Consider the following 16,960-nt stretch of genomic DNA (forward strand, 5'->3'; position numbering starts at 1 on the left):
TTCAATCATTAATAGAAAGGCTTTTTCGTTGCCGCAGGATCCTTTCATGAAATTTCAATAACGAACGTTCTCCTCAAAGTGTGAAAATATTTTGTTGATGCCCACTTGCACAGGAAGAAATTATCGTCATAATAAAATAAGGGAAATCAGAGCTCACACGGACAGATTAAAGCGTTCGTTTTTTCTGCGCTCTGTTAGAGAGTGGAAGAGTAGAGAAGTAGCTTGAAGATGGTCCGTTGAACCTTCTGTCATACATTTAATTGTCAGTTGCAGAGTAGTGTCAGTTGCAGAGTAGATGTCGATGTAGAAGTAGATCCTGTTTGACGTATCACGATCATTTGTATGTGAGTTAGCAACCACGAGAGATTGAACAGCAGGAACCTACTACGATTGCCTATAAAGTTTGTAGAAACGCTCTCTACAGCTCAGAAAGTGGCTGAATAGTTTGTTTTGGACCGATGACCTAGCAGTTGGGTCCATTCCCCCCCCCCCCCCCCCCCACACCCCCCCTCCCCTTTTAAACCAACCCCCCATAGTTTGTTTACAGCGAACGTTTAAGGAAAGATTGTTGCAAATAAACAGGAAATGTTACGTTGAAGTTTCATTGGATTTTTTTATGATATTTGTAAAAGCCAAACCCACCAGCGACTTGTAGAATCTCGTTGTTCAGTTCCTGATTTACGAAATTTCGTCGTGGTCTTGCTTCCATCAATGATGAATTTCGTGAAGGTCGATCAAAATCGGTTTTTGCTCCGAAAATCATCAAATCATCGTGATTGTGTAGCCTCTATATGTGACCTATCGTAAGCCACAGGCATTCTTAACACGTAAGGAAGACTGCAGTTCACCGGATTTTTCACGAACATTTAACTGTTAAAAGTATGTGTTCCCGATGGAGTGCGCAATGTTTGAACGATGGTCAAAAACATGTAAATTCTAAGGAAATGCCTAGTAACTTTAACTGAGGAAATGCAAGAGTCTGGTACCACATCTTTACAAATGACGAAACTTGCCTATATCCGTCCAATGCATAAATTAAGCAGTAGTCAATTGTTACTATATTCCAAGATAAGTTGAAACGAATTAAAGTGGTTCGTTCCAAGTCCTTGCTAGAAAATGAGCCGTCGTTCCTTTTGTTACACTGGATGTGTCACAATGGTCGCTTAAGAGGAACAAAGAGTTGTTGCGCGATAACAAATAACTAATAACCATATTAAATTGTAATTTTTGTGGTTCCAATTATTTTTCTGTTTCTTTTCGGGTGAAGCTTAAGACCAACGTTTGCCATTAATACCTCCAGTTACGTTTTCCAGTATACACTGTCACAAAAAATAAGTGAAGCGCCCAGAAGGAGAGGAGGAAAAGAAATGGAACTCCATGGTTTGAGAGTGTGTGTGATAATATTTCAGTGATTACGAAAGCGAGTCAAATTTAAAAGAATTTGGCAGTATAATCGTACTTATCAGTATGAAGCTAAACTCCCTCTTCTCTCGATGTATGCACCGATTCGGTTGGAAGGATCTTCCGTTGTATCCTTTTTTGGCCTAAACTGGCCCACAACGTTTGTGATATCCTCGATACTGACACTGGGACAGAGTAGATGTCCGAGCTAATGCCACACGCGTTCTATCGCGGAGGGAGCAATGGATTTCCTGATCACGGAAATAACTCGGCGTCACGCAGACGGTTCAGAAAGATTTGCCCCGTGCCAGCACGAGCATTGTTCTGTTGAAAAACGGCCCCATAATACTGGCACGTAGGATGTCTGTGATGTATTTTTGTACCATCAGATTTCCCTAAATCACTACTAGACGTGACCTGAAGTCATACCCGGTGGCTCCACGCACCATGACGACAGGAGTAGCATTACTGTGCCTTCCCAAAGAATCAGATCGTTCACATACTTTTGAACATAGCGCCAGAGTACTGTCAATACCTTTATGTATTTCTGATGCTGTCTGTGTACATATATGTGAGATGAAACTGACTGACCAGGTAAAATTTTTGCTGACAAGGCAGAATTTTTACTGACCTGTGCATCATGTTCCTGTTGACAAGTTATTTCGCCCCTCCATCTAAGCATCCCACACACTGACGTAATGTGTTCGCCCCTGTACATAGGCGAAGTGATCGTCAAAGGTCAAATTTGTCCAAGAAAATAGGTACTTCTCCGAAGTTCATTAACTCAGTGTGCAATATATGTTGCCTAAGATAAACAGCTTTACTTTCACATCTTCATCAAATCACTCTTCTCACTCTAATTTTATACCGACCTTTAATAACCGACATTTTTGGCAGCCAGTTGAGAGACCCTTTGGTTGGCGCTAGTTCGAAATCTTTATTCTCAGTAAACTCACACACACAAATATTTATCTTCGTACTTAATGATTTAAAGACGAAAAAAATTAGTGAAATGTAGAACGTTACACAAGTGTCTATCAAGACCCAACGGACCATCCAGTTAACGTGAGTCCTCTTACAGATGGTGCAGTGGTTGGCACACGGGACTCGCATTCGGGAGGACAGAGGATCAAATACCTATCTGAATAAAGAGAAGTACATTTTTCGTGATTTCCCTATACCGTTCAACGAATATTCCGGGATGGCTCCTTTAATAGGGTAGGGCCAATTTCCTTTCTCATTCTCCTCCAGTTCGAGGCTTGTCCTCCGTCTCTAACGACCCCGTCGCCAGCAGGGCCTGTAACCATAATCTTCCTTTCTCCTCTTCATCTGCTCATTTAATACAGCTGTTATGGCATGAGCGTTCTCATGCTCACTGTGTGATTGCCTTTACTGTCTTCCAGGAGTGTGCCCTGTAAATACTACGGCCGGCCGGTGTGGCCGTGCGTTTCTAGGCGCTTCAGTCTGGAACCGCGTGACCGCTACCGTCGCAGGTTCGAATGTGTGTGATGTCCTTAGGTTAGTTAGGTTTAAGTAGTTCTAAGTTCTAGGGGACTCGTGACCACAGATGTTAAGTCCCATAGTGCTCAGAGCCATTTGAACCATTTGCAAATACTGCTTTCCTACTTCACTTCCCAGGAGATGTCTATTTTGCACTGGTATAGAAACAACCCCTCAGTGAGAACATCTAAGGGCGTTTCATTGAGGTCAACAAGGAGGTAGCACCAAAGGCAAACATAAAACCCTCCCTCGGCTCTAAAGCCGTGCAGGAAATTGGGCGATTAGCTGTGAGCACGAGACGTCGTCCGCAGGAATCGCCCAGCAATATTAAACCGCTTTCGGAGCAGAATCTCCTCTCGGTCGATCCACCCTTGCGTGCTAGATAGGGGCTTCCGTCACAGCCAAATGTGGGCGACTGAGGAGGTGGGGAGGACGTGGCCCACCGCAGAGAATATCTGGCACTACTGGAGAGGCGACTAAAACTCTCGGTCGCTCTGTGCAAGCAGAGTTCACAGGGAGACGATTAAATAATGAAGCACTGCATCCGTTACCCGTTTTCGTGCACGGCTTGACGAATTTCAGGAATTTATTCTTATTTTTGAGTAGTGTGGGAATTTACGTAATTACTGGACCGTCCACATGTTCATTGTTCTGCCTCACCCTATGTTGTGGCGAAACACAAACAAACACTGTGACTGAAATGTTGTGCATATATGAATTTCTACCTGATGAAAGACGATCAACACCTTGAGAACGTTACAAGAAAACTCGAGAGAAAGAGAGGCAAAAAATCACTCAAACAGACAGACATCGTATCTAGTTTGATTGAAGTTTCTCACACCGAGAAAATGGAAGGAGCGATTTCTGTTTAACTTGAAAAAACTTCTCAATTCCGATATCCCTGAAATCATTCTCGCTGTGGTTTTAAAAATATCGAAAAATCTAGATTTTCTAATGTTTTTTATTCTTCAAATTGTAATTCTAAATCATCAGATTTCATGTGATCACAGGAGACAAAGCTACATAATCACAGACGACTCAGTGCATAATTTACAGAAAGCTGATACCAAAATTAAAAACTAAGGAGGAAAGCTACAAAAGTTATAGAGAAGCACACACAAAATCTACAGTTGAGTACACAGTTAGTAACACTTTACAACGAAATGTTAGAAAATAATGTTAAGAACTGCTGTGTGTGCACCAGGGGAAACCATGCATCTTAAACTTAACAGTCTTGGGGTCAGTTCTCCCGGAAACTGACAAAATGAAACCTAGAAAATAGTCTGCTCCTTTCTAAACAGTAACTTCAGAAATGTTACTTAAGTCTAAGGCGTTTTCCATTTAGTGTTCCTTCTGAGAGAGCCCATTCCGTGCTACGAATATTCCTTGTGGAAACAGTCTTCTTCCCCTTCTTATTCTGCCTTTCAACAGGTCGTCTTATGCGCCTTTGTATTGAAATGCTTCCTTAGGAATTCTTTCCTCTTTCATTAGCTCCAGATTTTTGTTAAGATTTGTTTATATTTTAATATTTCGTGATTTACTGCGAAATTACTCAGTTATTAATATTCTCATTAGAATTTTCTCCAAATTACTGCTTCCTTTGACTGCCCACAAGAGCATAATTTCATCCAACTCAACATAGAATCTCTTCCCTTCACAACCCGGGATTTACTGTCATACTGCAGGATAGGTACTGCCATATCCTTCCAGCTTTCATTTCTGTGTCTTTTCGTGTACTTTTTTAATATTTTACTAAAGTGCCACACATACTCTGATAAATTTATAATTTAATATATCATTCTTATCTTCGTTAAAAGTAGGTAACTGAAGAACTGAACGTATTCCAAAATACGATCTCCATTTACATTTCTGTTTCGTACTGGGTATTTTCCACTGAGAGCCATTGTATTATTTTTATTTACTGCTACATCAAAATTTTAATTCTTTCCAATTAAGTTTAAAAGACGGATTAATTTTTCCTTTTCTTTTTTTTATTCGTCATCAGAAATTGCTCTCAATACAATTCTGAAGGCGTATGATAGTGTGTATATATATTCATTCTTGCTGATACAGATCCCTTCTGGTGGTCTTCCTTTCCATTTTCGGAGAGCGTCTGTACAAATGCTTTCCTAAAATCTGTTACAACAGAGTGAAAGTATAGAAATAAAGAAACTATCGCTTTTCAGTGTCGGAGACAGTGGAGATTGTCTTATAATAAATGCATCAGCATGTAGTTTTTTTCCGAAAGAGCCTCAATGGGATATTGCCATTGAAATATTTCATCTACTTTCTGCCATAAAATTTTAAAATGTTACAGAACAATTTCGCTTCTAAAAGGGTTCTACTAAGGAAATGTATCCAACGTATTTTGTTCCACTTAACTGTCAATCTATTATCTATAACCCAAGAGTAATATCCCATGTCTTTCACAGTGATGCAGCATTTGCATATGTATTTCTTAAATATCTGGCCTTGTTTCATAATACATCGTTTGTTACAGAAATACTAGAGACATAGAACAGAACCCCATGAAATTCGCCTTGCCCCACATTTCCCACTTCGCATCACATCAGTTCAATTTTGTACAGCACAGTACTTAAAATATTCCCACCTAAAAAGAAGTAGTTTAAGGGAGTCATTACCTTTTACCTCTTATGAATGCTCCAAAGAAGCAAACTGAGCGTCTTTCTATATTTCTGTCAACATAACTAAAATTTCAGGTAATTTTTCCTCATTATATTGTAGCTTTCGTGCAGTTCACTTAATAGACCCTGTTGCAATGGTCTATCTGCACTATACCGTACGAGTATTCATAAACTTGCACGTAATAATCACCTTCTGTGTAGTCGTGATTGAAATGTAGCTCAAATAGGCAGAAAACTTCCAACTATTTCATAAGTAGTTAAAAAGTGAAATAATTTGACAGCTGATATGTATATTCAGCCTCGCTTAGTATCTGCGAATGAGACCAATTTAAACTTATTCCCACGCACCCAATCATTCATAGAAAGACCGAATAATGAAGTATCACCCCAGCCAAAAATGGTTCAAATGGCTCTGAGCACACTATGGGGCTTAACATCTATGGCCATCTGTCCCCTAGAACTTAGAACTACTTAAACCTAACTAACCGAAGGACAGCACACAACACCCAGTCATCACGAGGCAGAGAAAATCCCTGACCCCGCCGGGAATCTGACCCGGGAACCCGGGCGCGGGAAGCGAGAACGCTACCGCAGGACCACGAGCTGCGGACGACCCCAACCCCACTACCCCGGGAGATTAAGGGGATAGCCTCATCCTTCGATTATCAAAAGCAGTTTATTTTATCCTCAGTGCCACAGTGAAGTTAAAAGGTTCATAAATTGTATAATGTTTACGGAGCTTCAACAGCATACGTCTTCTTGTGTTCGCCCCAGTGACATCGGTAAAATTATAGCGATCTATCTTCAGCTTCATTCCGACAAGCCGATTTCATAGTCACGCTGGTCAATATCATATTTTGATAGACAACCTTGGCTGATTTCTGGCTGCTCGTAAAAAAGGAACAGTGAAGTGTAAACGTAGAACGTTTACAGTCATGTAACAACCAATAGTTTTGCGAACTACAAACGGAGCCATTTTTTCACAGAACAGTCCTGTAATATCTCTAACGATGAATACTTGAATCTTAAAAGTATGATACGAAAGTATATTTCTTAATGTCCACCCAGAATAATATGTTGTTGTTGTGGTCTTCAGTCCTGAGACTGGTTTGATGCAGCTCTCCATGCTACTCTATCCTGTGCAAGCTTCTTCATCTCCCAGTGCCTACTGAAACCTACATCCTTCTGAATCTGCTTAGTATATTCATCTCTTGGTCTCCCTCTACGATTTTTACCCTCCACGATGCCCTCCAATACTAAATTGGTGATCCCTTGATGCCTCAGAACATGTCCTACACACTAATAATATACAAACGCGAATAGTCACACATATGTTACTATGAAGGTATGGAAGTACATGTATAGCGTGATTACAGAAAGAAGTTGAATGCAAGAGTAAAAAGAAAACCAAAGTAAATAGCCTATGGTCCATACCTTTCAAATAACAACATTGCCCTTCCCAAATTTTGTGTAGAATGAAAGATAATTTAGGAAAACATTGCAGTCGTGATTAATTTTTTTAAACCAGTAATTTTGGACTTAGTTGTGCAAAGTTACAGATGTTATAATGAAAAGTCCGTATATATGATTTCTCCCTGTGACTTTAAATCCTTTAAACAGTACTTCTCTTCGATAATCCGTTATTGTGTTGGAGTCAGGCCGGTACAAATGTTCGCCAACATCGCGGTTTCGGCGCTCTGTCTACTGGTCTTCACCACGTCGTTTCATTAAACTTTATATGGACTTATAGAATAAGGGTCTAACAAGGAGTGATTATCTGTCCAACGACTGGAGTTTCTTTACGTAATTTAAGTCCGATAGTGCATATGTTTTCTACTGAACTATCTACACTGGTGTGAATAACGTAAGAACGAAAGTAACTTTCGCATGATGTGTCTGTCACCTTCAAAGAACGTAACTTGCTGGAACTTGGGCGTAGAAAGAAATACTACAGTGTACCACAGAAGGTAAATGAAAGAAATTCTCAGTGAGATGAACAGAAATTACACTTTCATCAAAGACAATAATTACAAAGAAGTCACAATGATTCGTGATAGTTTCTTGGAAACTAGAAAATGTGGAACTTGGTTCTTAATAGGATGTATGACCACCACGGACGGCAATGCATGCTCTGTAATGTGATCCCATGCTGGGCACAAGGTTTATAAGGGGTTTATGGGTAGGGCTTTCAATTTCTACACCAGCGAGCTTGACAACTGCTGGACGGACGTCGATACATGAATGTGTATTGCAAAACGTTTCCCCAACACATCTCACACCAACACATTTCACACGTGCTCAATGAGATTTAAGTCGAGAAAGCGATCAAAAAATGGTTCAAATGGCTCTGAGTACTATGGGACTCAACTGCTGTGGTCATAAGTCCCCTAGAACTTAGAACTACTTATAGCTAACTAACCTAAGGACAGCACACAACACCCAGCCATCACGAGGCAGAGAAAATCCCTGACCCCGCCGGGAATCGAACCCGGGAACCCGGGAGTGGGAAGCGAGAACACTACCGCACGACCACGAGATGCGGGCGAGAGAAAGCGATCAGGCTAGCCCATTCGCTGAATATCTTTTCGTTCCAAGAGCTCCTCCACTAGCACCGCCCAATGAAGTCGCTCGTTGTCATCCATAAAAATGAAAGACATACATTGGAAGGAGTACAGTGTCACGACAATGTTGACGGATGAATGCACGGTAGTCAAAGATTTGGAGGACAGTACGCCCAAGTAACATTATTCATCCTGCACCACAACATGTGGGCCACCAAATCTGGCAGGTTCGACAATCAAAGACGTACGATCTTACGTTGAGAGGTGTGTGAAATCTGGTGTCAGAGGATAGAGCGGATCAGGTTATGATTGTGGAGGGAGCCGTAATCGGTTACTGTCAGTTGCACAAAACTCACAAACTTTTACTTCCTTAAGAACCACTTAATTACACATTGCCTTAAAAGGATCAAAATAAAACAGCATGGCTTGAGATACCTCCTGGTCTGAAGGCCCAAAACCACACCAAAACAAGAACTTCTGAAGGCCTGAACACAAGTTATAAAAAATTGCTTTAAAGAATACACATGGCTGAAGGCCTTATTTTTAAAAAAATATTTCACGTAAATACTCGGTTGAAGGCCACACACAAGACAATGAACAACTCAGGGCTTAGGGCCTGGATAACAAGAATTTCAGATAGAGAAAATCTTTTAAAAAATTAATTTTATACAAATAAATCTTCAAATTTTAATTTAAGTTGGCCGAAGGCCTTATCTTACAAATATTTTACGTAAAAGCTCAGCTGAAGGCCACACACTGGACATTGAACAACTCAGGGTTTGAGGCCTGGATAACAAGAATTTCAGATAGAACAAACTTTAAAAATCTAGTTTTTAAATAAATCAATCTTCAAATTTTAATTTAAGTCGGCTGAAAGCTTTATTTTAAAATTAAAGCGACTAAATTAATAGATGACTGAAGGCCTCACAGAGTGCGTCAGACTAAAATGAAAATCACAGTCTAAAACCAACAGAACAGTGGTGCTCAGAAGTGTTCCAAGGGTCGGCCTGAGGAGTTAGCTCTAATGTAAGGTGAGGCGAGACAGGCAGCCAGGAGTAAGGTTAAATAATCGGATGGCAACCCGACCCAGGGACGGCTGAAAGACTGACCAACAACCTAATCAATTCCCTTCCGCCCGACCAACCGTACGACAACGGAAAATATCAGCCGAGGACGAAGAATCCAGCAGCACAACGTCTTCAAAACTGGCGTCTAAAAACAGCCAAGAAACAATAACCACTCTTAAAAAAATATGAACAAACAGCTAAAGGCTGTCGACCTATACGCCGTGCTGGACAGCATCAACATGGCGAGGAAAAACACAATGCCCGAAAACTACGCTAATGACCAGGGCAGGTAACTGAGGCGTTAACGGCCACAAGGCAGAAAATACCGCTGGTGCACTTCACTGATAAGTAACAACCAATTTAATAGTTAACGTCCATATACAGGGTGTTTCAAAAATGACCGGTACATTTGAAACGGCAATAAAAACTAAGCGAGCAGCGATAGAAATACACCGTTTGTTGCAATATGCTTGGGACAACAGTACATTTTCAGGCAGACAAACTTTCGAAATTACAGTAGTTTTCAACAACAGATGGCGCTGCGGTCTGGGAAACTCTATAGTACGATATTTTCCACATATCCACCATGCGTAGCAATAATATGGCGTAGTCTCTGAATGAAATTACCCGAAACCTTTGACAACGTGTCTGGCGGAATGGCTTCACATGCAGATGAGATGTACTGCTTCAGCTGTTCAATTGTTTCTGGATTCTGGCGGTACACCTGGTCTTTCAAGTGTCCCCACAGAAAGAAGTCACAGGGGTTCATGTCTGGCGAATAGGGAGGCCAATCCACGCCGCCTCCTGTATGTTTCGGATAGCCCAAAGCAATCACACGATCATCGAAATATTCATTCAGGAAATTAAAGACGTCGGCCGTGCGATGTGGCCGGGCACCATCTTGCATAAACCACGAGGTGTTCGCAGTGTCGTCTAAGGCAGTTTGTACCGCCACAAATTCACGAAGAATGTCCAGATAGCGTGATGCAGTAATCGTTTCGGATCTGAAAAATGGGCCAATGATTCCTTTGGAAGAAATGGCGGCCCAGACCAGTACTTTTTGAGGATGCAGGGACGATGGGACTGCAACATGGGGCTTTTCGGTTCCCCATATGCGCCAGTTCTGTTTATTGACGAAGCCGTGCAGGTAAAAATAAGCTTCGTCAGTAAACCAAATGCTGCCCACATGCATATCGCCGTCATCAATCATGTGCACTATATCGTTAGCGAATGTCTCTCGTGCAGCAATGGTAGCGGCGCTGAGGGGTTGCCGCGTTTGAATTTTGTATGGATAGAGGTGTAAACTCTGGCGCATGAGACGATACGTGGACGTTGGCGTCATTTGGACCGCAGCTGCAACACGGCGAACGGAAACCCGAGACCGCTGTTGGATCACCTGCTGCTCTAGCTGCGCGTTGCTCTGTGGTTGCCGTACGCGGTCGCCCTACCTTTCCAGCACGTTCATCCGTCACGTTCCCAGTCCATTGAAATTTTTCAAACAGATCCTTTATTGTATCGCTTTTCGGTCCTTTGGTTACATTAAACCTCCGTTGAAAACTTCGTCTTGTTGTAACAACACTGTGTTCTAGGCGGTGGAATTCCAACACCAGAAAAATCCTCTGTTCTAAGGAATAAACCATGTTGTCTACAGCACACTTGCACGTTGTGAACAGCACACGCTTACAGCAGAAAGACGACGTACAGAATGGCGCACCCACAGACTGCGTTGTCGTCTATATCTTTCACATCACTTGCAGCGCCATCTGTTGTTGAAAATTGTAACTACTGTAATTTCGAAAGTTTGTCCGCCTGAAAATGTACTGTTGTCCCAAGCATATTGCAACAAACGGTGTATTTCTATCGCTGCTCGTTTAGTTTTTATTGCCGTTTCAAATATACCGGTCATTTTTGAAACACCCTGTAGGAAGACGGCTGCAAAATTTCGCCGAGTCGAACACACCATACGTTGCTGCTAGTGGGAATGGCCAAGGAAGCAACAACCTGCAATAAACGAAGAGATGTCACAGTAGTTGAGGTTGTATGTGTGTGGGTGTTATGTTGGCGAGTAGCGCAACGGATTGATCTGACAAGTACCCTTTGGCTCCTGCAAGAAGCAATTTCCACCCCACACTACTACAGAAGTCAGACAGACGCTCCTAACGTACCAATAAGAAACGCCTGAAAAACTTTCAGCAATAAATATCTTCTGGAGTCATCTGCTATAAGGAAAAGACACAAAAATATTCTATTTTCGTGCGTAATTTGTGGGATACTTGGGTACTGGAGTATTCCAAGTTAGTGTAAGGAAAACAATAAAAGAATGGAAGATATTATTTATTGCAAAATCTGAGAAAATCAAACTTTTATTTATAAACCGATACACAAATTTCCGGTTTCTTTTCGGAATAGGTTACCGCTAATGGGTAGGAATCCTGTTAATGAAATTTATAAACCAAGTGTGGGAAAGCTCTTTTATCCCTTTTCTTTAAGAATTTTGTATACTTGGCAGAATGGCTGAGAACCGCGCCTTCTCAACCTGAATAATTATCCGATTGAATTTTTCTAAGTATGATGGAGGCTGTCGCGTGAGAAATGTAATGGAGTGACGTGAATGAAATACATAATTTCTAATGGAGGAAAGATGGGGCTCGCCTACGTCGTAGTGCACAATACCATGAGCTGCGGCGACTGCTGCCTGCGTCGTTTGCCGCTGAAGAATAACAAAAGTATCTCTTTCTATCTGTATCGACCTTCGTCAATCGAACTCTCACTGTTCCTTGATGAAGTCAAGGACACCTACCTGCCCCTAGTCTATTGGCGTGGTACACTGGTCAGATGACCAGTCCACTGCGATGCCCCTCAATATTCGCTCACAGAGGCTAACTAATACTCTGTGTTTACACTGCACATTAAGTGTCGTGGCCAACACAGTGAACAAACGCTTAATCGCTAGCGACTCAATATAATCATTCCGATTCGCTAGCGACAGAGGTGCTCTCTCAGTGCAGTACTGACAAGGGAACATCCCCATCGCTCCCCCCTCAGATTTAGTTGTAAGTTAGCACAGTGGATAGGCCTTGAAAAACTGAACACACATCAATCGAGAAAACACGAAGAAGTTGTGTGGAACTACGAAAAAACTAAGCAAAATATACAAACTGAGTAGTCCATGCGCAAGATAGGCAACATCAAAGATAATGAGAGCTCAGGAACGCCGTGGTCCCGTGGTTATCGTGAGCACCTGCGCAACGAGAGGGTCTTGGTTCAAGTCTTCCGTCGAGTGAAAAGTTTGCTTCCTTTATTTTCGCAAAGTTATGATCTGTCCGGTCGTTCATTGACGTCTCTGTTCACTGTAATAAGTTTAGTGTCTGTGTTTTGCGACCGCACCGCAAAACCATGCGATAAGTGGACGAAAGGATGTGCCTCTCCATTGGTCGCAAGGTCATAGGTCAACCGATTCCTCCCCAGGAAAACATGTCTGATATATTCTGTACGACACTGGTGACGGCATGTACGTCACATTACAGGAATATGTTGTCGACCCACCTAACTTGTACACTTGGCGAATGGGTAAAAAGATTCTTCTACCTTGCCCGATTTAGGTTTTCTTGTGGATGTGATAATCACTCCCAAAAAAGTAATGAAAACATAGGAGTTTGTCACATAAACTTTAACAAATGAATGCAACAGTTTCACAGTCGCACAGCTTTACCTGTGCTCTGTTGAAACATATGTTTTCAACGTTTTCAAATTTTTCCGTGTGTAGAACGTCAAATCCTGCATATGTCCAAGAAAATCTGAACATGTCCTGGAATTTTGGAGAGCGAAGTTGATTATGTATGAGAGCCTGAACTTTGATAATTGACACACGATCACGTAAGCAATACTGCTCTGTGTGCCTGTGCAGCTTCTCGAAATCATAGAATCACAGACATTAAACTTATTACAGTGAAAAGAGACGTAAATGAACGAATGGTCAGATCATAACTTTGCGAAAATAAAGAAAGTAAACTTTTCACTCGAGGGAAAACTTGAACCAAGGACCTCTCATTCTGCAGGTGCTCACGCTAACCACAGGTCCACGGCGCTCCTGAGCTCACATTACCTTTGGTGTTGCCTATCTTGCACATCCTGCCCCCATGAACCATGGACCTTGCCGTTGGTGGGGAGGCTTGCGTGCCTCAGCGATACAGATGGCCGTACCGTAGGTGCAACCACAACGGAGCGGTATCTGTTGAGAGGCCAGACAAACGTGTGGTTCCTGAAGAGGGGCAGCAGTCTTTTCAGTAGTTGCAGGGGCAACAGTCTCGATGATTGACTGATCTGGTCTTGTAACACTAACCAAAACGGCCTTACTGTGCTGGTACTGCGAACGGCTGAAAGCAAAGGCAAACTACAGCCGTAATTTTTCCCGAGGGCATGCAACTTTACTGTATGGTTAAATGATGATGGCGTCCTCTTGGGTAAAATATTCCGGAGGTAAAATAGTCCCCCATTCGGATCTCCGCGAGGGAACTACTCAAGAAGATGTCGTTATCAGGAGAAAGAAAACTGGCGTTCTACGGATCGGAGCGTGGAATGTCAGATCCCTTAATCGGGCAGGTAGGTTGGAAAATTTAAAAAGGGAAATGGATAGGTTGAAGTTAGATATAGTGGGAATTAGTGAAGTTCGGTGGCAGGAGGAACAAGACTTTTGGTCAGGTGATTACAGGGTTATAAATTCAAAATCAAATAGGGTAATGCACGAGTAGGTTTTGATAATGAATAAAAGAAATCGGAGTGCGCGTAAGCTACTACCAACAGCATAGTGAACGCATTATTGTGGCCAAGATAGACACGAAGCCCATGCCTACTACTGTAGTACAAGTTTATATGCCAACTAGCTCTGCAGATGATGAAGAAATTGATGAAATGTATGATGAGATAAAAGAAATTATTCAGGTAGTGAAGGGAGACGAAAATTTAATAGTCATGGGTGACTGGAATTCGAGAGTAGGAAAAGGGATAGAAGGAAACATAGTGGGTGAATATGGATTGAGGGAGATAAATGAAAGAGGAAGCCGTCTGGTAGAATTTTGCACAGAGCATAACTTAATCATAGCTAACACTTGGTTCAAGAATCAAAAAAGAAGGTTGTATACATGGAAGAATCCTGGAGATGCTGACAGGTTTCAGATAGATTATATAATGGTAAGACAGAGATTTAGGAACCAGATTTTAAATTGTAAGACATTTCCAGGCGCAGATGTGGACTCTGACCACAATTTATTGGTTGTGAACTGTAGATTAAAACTGAAGAAACTGCAAAAAGGTGGGACCTGGATAAACTGACTAAACCAGAGGTTGTACAGGGATTCAGGGAGAGCATAAGGGAACAATTGACAGAAATGCGGGAAAGAAATACAGTAGCAGAGGAATGGGTAGCTCTGAGGGATGAAGTAGTGAAAGCAGCAGAGGAACAAGTAGGTAAAAAGACGAGGGCTAGTAGAAATCCCTGGGTAACAGAAGAAATATTGAATTTAATTGATGAAAGGAGAAAATATAAAAACGCAGTAAATGAAGCAGGCAAAAAGGAAGACAAACGTCTCAAAAATGAGATCGACAGGAAGTGCAAAATGGCTAAGCAGGGATGGCTAGAGGACACATGTAAGGATGTAGAGGCTTATCTCACTAGGGGTAAGATAGATACTGCCTACAGGAAAATTAAAGAGACCTTTGGAGAAAAGAGAGCCACTTGTACGAATATCAAGAGCGTTGATGGAAACCCAGTTCTAAGCAAAGAAGGGAAAGTAGGAAGGTGGAAGGAGTATATAGAGGGTCTATACAAGGGCGATGTACTTGAGGACAATATTATGGAAATGGAGGAGGATGTAGATGAAGATGAAATGGGAGATACGATACTGCGTGAAGAGCTGGACAGTGCACTGAAAGACCTGAGTCGAAACAAGGCCCCGGGAGTAGACAACATTCCATTGGAACTACTGACGGCCTTGGGAGAGCCAGCCTTGACACAACTCTACCATCTGGTGAGCAAGATGTATGAGACAGGCGAAATACCCTCAGGCTTCAAGAAGAATATAATAATTCCAATCCCAAAGAAAGCAGGTGTTGACAGATGTGAAAATTACCGAACTATCAGTTTAATAAGTCACAGCTGCAAAATACTAACGCGAATTCCTTACAGACGAATGGAAAAACTAGTAGAAGCCGCCCTCGGGGAAGATCAGTTTGGATTCCGTAGAAATATCGGAACACGTGGGGCAATACTGACCCTACGACTTATCTTAGAAGCTAGATTAAGGAAAGGCAAACCTACATTTCTAGCATTTGTAGACTTAGAGAAAGTTTTGACAATGTTGACTGGAATACTCTCTTTCAAATGCTGAAGGTGGCAGGGGTAAAATACAGGGAGCGAAAAGCTATTTACAGTTTGTACAGAAACAAGATGGCAGTTATAACAGTCGAGGGACTTGAAAGGGAAGCACTGGTTGGGAAGGGAGTTAGACAGGTTTGTAGCCTATTCCCGATGTTATTCAATCTCTATATTGAGCAAGCAGTAAATGAAACAAAAGAAAAATTCGGAGTAGGTATTAAAGTCCATGGAGAAGAAATAAAAACGTTGAGGTTCGCCGATGACTTTGTAATTCTGTCAGAGACAGCAAAGGACTTGGAAGAGCAGTTGAACGGAATGGATAGTGTCTTGAAAGGAGGATATAAGATGAACATAAACAAAAGCAAAACGTGGATAATAGAATGTAGTCGAATTAAGTCGGTTGATGCAGAGGGAATTATACTAGTAAATGAGACATTTAACGTAGTAAAGGAGTTTTGCTATTTTGGGAGCAAAATAACTGATGATGGTCGAAGTAGAGAGGATATAAAATGTAGACTGGCAATGGCAAGGAAAGCGTTTCTGAAGAAGAGAAATTTGTTTACATCGAGTATAGATTTAAGTGTCAGGAAGTCATTTCTGAAAGTATTTGTATGGAGTGTAGCCATGTATGGAAGTGAAACATGGACGATAAATATTTTGGACAAGAAGAGAATAGAAGCTTTCGAAATGTGGTGTTACAGAAGAATGCTGAAGATTAGATGGGTAGATCACATAACTAATGAGGAGGTATTGAATAGGATTGGTGAGAAGAGAAGTTTGTGGCACAACGTGACTAGAAGAAGGGATCGGTTGGTAGGACATGTTCTGAGGCATCAAGGGACCACTAGTTTAGTATTGGAGGGCGGCGTGGAGGGTAAAAATCGTAGAGGGAGACCAAGAGATGAATACACTAAGCAGATTCAGAAGGATGTACGTTGCAGTAGGTACTGGGAGATGAAGAAGCTTGCACAGGATAGAGTAGCTTGGAGAGCTGCATCAAACCAGTCTCTGGACTGAAGACCACAACGACAACAACATGTTGGCAGCGCCATAGACTGCATTCCTATCACTGACAGCGCACTGTGCCCGTGCTAAGAGACTCTGTTCCTCGAAGGTATCATAGTAGGAAGTTAATAGTTAGCAGTGTAAAAGTATTAGCAGCTAGCGAGCGGACGGTTGGGACGTGTGTCCGTCATGGTGATTTGGTATTGGTTGGACTTGGACTGAAAAATGATGACTGACCTATTTGCTAATGTTTGCGAAAAGGAATTACTGATGATTATATAATTTTTGGAATTGGATGTCACATGAATGAGGCAAAATCTGCGAAATACATTATTTGCTCCGCAAGAAAACCTTTCCTTTGCTAACCATATGCCTCCTAGTAGTTAGAGCTTATGGTAGTTAGAATCT

Source organism: Schistocerca nitens, chromosome 7, assembly GCF_023898315.1.
Source record: "Schistocerca nitens isolate TAMUIC-IGC-003100 chromosome 7, iqSchNite1.1, whole genome shotgun sequence".
In the NCBI taxonomy this organism is placed as follows: Eukaryota; Metazoa; Arthropoda; class Insecta; order Orthoptera; family Acrididae; genus Schistocerca; species Schistocerca nitens.